The sequence below is a fragment of the Frankliniella occidentalis genome, unplaced genomic scaffold (genome assembly GCF_000697945.3).
Source record: "Frankliniella occidentalis isolate FOCC.00 unplaced genomic scaffold, Focc_3.1 Scaffold7, whole genome shotgun sequence".
Taxonomy (NCBI): domain Eukaryota; kingdom Metazoa; phylum Arthropoda; class Insecta; order Thysanoptera; family Thripidae; genus Frankliniella; species Frankliniella occidentalis.
Window position 1 is genome coordinate 3,337,578 of NW_026267137.1, and position 5,616 is coordinate 3,343,193.

Sequence of the window (5,616 nt, forward strand, 5' to 3'; positions counted from 1 at the left end):
TTCCAGACCACACCCTAACGCGCTCGCCACTCGGCTGTTGGCTCCACATCTCAGCGGGGACTTCAGAACTCGGTGCTGCATTACGGGCCTTGGTCCCCCGCTCCCCACTATCGCAGTAAATCTCCTTACCCAACCAACGAGGCCACCTTTACCTTTTGTGCTCTTCTTTACGTTACTTTGCTGCTGCTACGCGGCCTAGCGGCGCCGCTGCAGCACGGCGATGACAGGCCATGGCACCTCGCGGCGCCTCGCGGCCTCCCGGCCCGTCCTGGCCGTGGTGCGGGTGCACGCCGGGCAGCACACTGTGCAGCACACGGGGCGGTACACCGGCCAGCACACCGGGCAGCATACCCGACAGAAGACTATGTGCAGCACACTGTGCAGCACACTCAGCAGCACACGTGGCGGTACATCGTGAAGTACACAGGGCAGCACACCGGGCAGCACACCGGGCAGCACACCGGGCAGCACACCGGGCAGCACACCAAAGTTGCACTACGCATACACACGCTCGGACACAACAGACGGCACTTCAGTGATAAGGAAGAGGTGATGATGGCAATGCCGCAGATACGACAGCAGCCGGCAGTCCAGCAAGAGGGAATTTGATGGCTCCTGCCTGATCGGCCGATATTTTGTTGTGCGATAATCGCCATTGCAAGTGAGGTTAACTCAGAGGTGGCAGCAAAGGCAATCGCAGGGCCTTTGAAGAGGTTCCGGAGGGGAGGGGCTCTCCAGGACAGTCTAGTAGATTCCAGGGGCCGCCCCTGCGCGCCCAAGGCTACCAAGGGCGGCCGGCTGATGGCAGCCTCGTGATGGAGCAGGGAATGGCAGTGTACGCTGCTGCCGAGATCCACTGCTTGAAAACGCATGGTTCTCTGTCGCACAAAGTGTAAGAGAATTCCGTTTAAAAGTTGAAAATGACTTTCTGTGCTAGATGAGAAGGGGAGTTCATGAGGGCACATATCGAAATCTTGGTTCAATCTGATATGGTAAAATGACTGTAAAATGACAGTCAACTATTTGGCCATTGCGGAGTCGTAACCCTTTGTGTGTTTTTATTTTTTCCAGGTATGCTGCAAAATCTGCCCCCCCCCCCTCTCTCTCCCCTTGCCGTCATGGGTCCCTCGTCCCTCCTTCCTGCCAGGAGCAGTCCACCGAAGCAGTGTTGAAGTAGGCGCCAGCACGCGGAAATGCCCAATTTGCTCACACCCCCCGTCCGTTTGCTCACAGCGGTCATGCGAAGTGGCCGATGGCACGGCCGTGGCGCGGCGGCCGAGCGCGTTGTATATGTCGAAATATACCTCCGGGTCAGCGCGATGCATAGCGTCGGGGTGATGACACGTCGGGACGCACCCGTCAGGGCACTGCGCTCCGCGCTCCCCCGCGGGCAGCACGGGTCAGCGCGCAGCTAGCCGAGCACGGGTCATCGCAGCACGCGGCCGAGCACGGGTCAGCACCTGAAACGAGCGCAGAGGAGCAGATGAAAGGACCCATCCGTAGAGGTGTTTCCCTGCGTCCCATATCCTGCACGTTGCACATACTACTGACTTGCAGCAAAACCGAATTCACGCTACAGCTGACTGAGGGCGGCGGATGCGTCCCTCGACCGCAAGCCAGCTGCAAAACCTTCTTTGCCATCGGATCGACACCGTCGTCCCGCATGCCGCATGCCGTCGTTTTGGCACAAAATCTTTTCGTCTGCAACATGCACGCGTCAGGATGAGGGTGATTGCCTTGCCGAGGAGAAGAATCTGGACGCGACTGGACGGACTGCTTAACGGTCCCTGCAAAGAGGGGAGGATGGGGGGGGGGGGTGACGTCACTTGCGTGTCGACAGAGCAGCAGCATCAGCAGCAGATAGCCCTCGGATGTTAGGGGTGAACGCAGGGATCTATGATAGGGTTGTTTTTTTTTTATTGCGACCCTCAATCATCGCATTGCAAGGTCAGGGGCATGTTTTATGTAGACCTTTATATTTTACATGGAACGGTTTTGCATATAGAGCCGTGCGAAGATCGCGAAAGGTTTCCTTGGCGTCAGTTATTTATTAGTTTGTACCGTGAATGAGATTATCATTCGCTTGCTTAGAACAGCATCATTCCAAATCCCACACCATGTTACGATTTCAGATATTTAGTCATTTATAATATGCTTGCGAAGAAAGTTTTCCTACTAAAATCAAACATCACTGCAAAATATCTTCATAAAATTACAACATAATTTGTATTTTCGATTTACAAAATTGTAAATTTACGACGGCCCATATTCTTGTTCGTCAATAAATTTCAAGTCGATGGTGCAGAGCGCTAGTAATTCTACAATTTCAAGTTGTTTTTTCACTGTGAAAAATATATTTGTACATGTACGATATATTTTGTAATTTGCCATTACAATACGAGTCGTACATGTACAACCTCCCACTGTCGCTCGATATTCGATTGCAAGTCGATACATAGGGCTAGTAAATTGTACAATTTTAGATTGTACTTGTACGACTTCTTCCATGGAAAATTTGCCTGTACCCGTACGACAATTTTTCACAGTGTTTTACAACATACATCATGGACAATTTTCCTGTAGACCTTACAAGGTTTTCTCACAGTGGTTGATCTAGAAAACGTTATTGGCTTGTCGTCCCGTAATCGTGCGTGCTTGGGACCATAAGCGGCCCGGATTAAATTATTCGCAGCCGATTATACGCGCCCTTCGTGCCTCGTGCTGGCATTCGGGCCCGCGAGCGGCTTGAGGCGGGGCGGGGCGCGGCAGGCCATAGGGGGGAAGCCATAGCCATCGCGACGCGACCCGCGGGTGGCACGGCACAGGCGACCGCCGGGGCGAGCCGGGCTGGGGCAGTCACAGGGAAAGTGCTGGCGCTAATCACGCACACACACACACTCTCTCACCACACGTACGTGTGTGTCCCCCTCCCGCTCAGCCCACCGCCTGCCGCCGCCGCCGCGCTCTGCTGGCACACGACGACGCGTGCGCCTGACTTTTGTATCGCATCAGTGAGAGAGACAATCGGTAAAAGCAGGAACTGGGCCGGGGCGTGGCGGGGCGTGGCGGGCGAAGGCAGGTCGTGGCGGGGTGCTAGGGCGCGAGTCGCAGCCAGTATTAGTGGCGTTGCATCATGGCAACACACACAGACATACACACACACACACACACAGAGGTGGAAACGATGAGGGCGCGTGTGCGTGCGTGCGCATTTGTCTGTGTGACTGCCTCTGTGTGTGTGAGTGTGCATATGTGTGTGTGAGTTACACGGTGCGAACGGTAGAGGGGAAAAAAGAAACAACAGCAGGAAGGTGCGCGCGCGCTATCAAAAGAAGTCGCAGAGACGCGGTGTATGGGGGAGAGAAAAAAAAATCACGCGCGAAGCTCAAAAGCAAAGGGGGCAAGTGGGGAGAGCAGCAGGAGAGGTTGTTAACAGCACCACACGTCTTTGCCCCGTACTATTGTTATCCACTCTTGTTTCGTTATTACTCCCTCCTGGTGGGCGGGTCCGAGGAGTAAAAGAAAAGGGGGGGGGGGCGCCTTTGAATGGATGGGTCGGCGCAACATTCCTGATCGAAGAGGACCGGCGCGGCGGCGGCGCCCGTGATGCACCTGTCCTGTATCGTGTCGTCCATTCAAAGAGAAATCTCCAACGAAATATATCTGAGCCCACGTGGGGCGTGGCGTGGCGGGGCGGGGCGGGGCGATAGGCATTCGGAGAGGGCTCCCCCATGTGCGCCGGTGCATGATGGCATAAGGAGGTGTGCCGTGTCGGCTGTGCCCGGGCTGCTGCTGCTGCTGGGATGGCTATGGTCCATTCGGGCCAGTCCGTCCCGTCCCGTCTGGCTGTCCCACCTCTGAATACTTTTCCTTTCCGGATCGTCTTACGGCCAGGCGGATCTGATTGTCCGTCCGCCTTATGGCCCTGGTGTTGGTGGTGTGGAGCGGCGGGGCCCGGGCCCGGGCCCTACCCACCGCGCCCGGCCCGGCCCGGGCTTGTTCCAACTCTCTCACACTAGCATTCGGATGCTGCGCCTTCGCGCCATCTCTCTCCTCCCCTCCACGCGGGTCCTCGCCTGAGTGGGCTGAGAAAGGACGAAGAAAGCAGAAGGTAAACACACACACACACACAGACGGTGCCGCGGGGGCCGCGCCCGGGCCGGCACAAGCACAGGTGCATGCTTCACGTCGATAATTGTGATAAGGAGGCGTTCCTCGGGCTGCGTGACCTGGTCCTGATGAGCCGCGTGCATCGCAGGACGCTCCTCGAGGAGCAACACACATCATCCTCCGCGCCGGGCCCGCAGGCTGGACCGCGCGGGTGGCCACCGGGTAGAGGGGCCGTTCCCTTCACCTCCCCACCTCCCCCCCGGGGAGGACCCCGTGTGTCCGCCGCATCCTCACTCACTGCGGTCTCGGTTTCTTTCTTCGGAGGGTCTCGCGGAGCCCGTGGTGTCCCGGGGGCTATACTTTGGCAGAGAAATGCTCCCCTAAGTAGACACGCCACCACCGCCCCGCCCCGCCCCGCCCCGCCTCGTTGAGGTCAGCGTGAGCTGCGCCGCGCGCGCGCGCGCGCGCTTCCGGTGGCGCGCCGCGGGGCGCGCCGCGGGCGCGGCGGCGGCGGCGGGGACCCCCCGACCCTACCCAACCCGGCGGTTGTCGGCGCGAGCGAGAGAAGCATCGTATGCCGCCCGAGGCGCCGACGCGCCGACGCGACCCGCCTCTCCACGCACCTCTGCGTCGTACACCTCGCACGACAAATTTACAACCTGCCAAGTCGTCGTCGTCGTCCACCACCCCGCTCCGCACCGCCCCTCCCCGCACCGCCCCCTGTGAAAGCGAGCCCAGCAGCAGTGCAGGCAGCCGCTCCAGTTTCGCCCACGACTCGACAGCCCGGCACATTCGCATTATTTTTGCAAATAGAGCCCCCCCCCTCCTCCCCGCCCCTCGCGCCGCCTGCCGCGTGCTGCACCGGCCAGTCGCCCCCTCCGCCAGCCGAGCGCGCCGAGCCCCTGCCACTGCCCGGGTAGGCAACCGCGACGCACCGCTGTCCGCCGGCGGCCTACCCAGCAGGCGCTCGCTCTCGCCCGCGCTCGACGGCCACACCTCCCTGAAGTAGTTCTCACCAGAAAAATTACATATTGTGCTCGCCATTCCGTGATTCACTTTTCGTCTTTTGCGTATATTCATGGGATTTCATACGGGCGATTTCAGCTTTATTTTGCTTTTGGGGGTTTTGTTAGCCGATGGTATGATTTGTAATTGCATTTCACGTGGAAGGATCCGTGTCTGTTTTTCACACGTTCGCCACACTGCCAAGCGCATCAGCCCGCGCCGCGCCAGGTGCCTTCCGAGAGAGTTTTGTCGCCGGCTTCCATAGCCAGCGAGGACAGCACCGAGTGTGCGAGAGCCGCCGCGCGCTCCGAACCCGACCGGACTTTATTGTTTTCTTTCCGATTTACCATTCCCCCCCTCCCATTCTTCTCTCTCTCTCTCTCCCTCTTTCTCCCTCCTCCGCGACTGTTTGCCCCGGCAATCAGCGTCGCACACCGGGGGGAATTCCTTTTGGTTTAGCGAAAGGCGGCCGCAGTAGCGAAGTGGCCTGGGCGGGGCGGG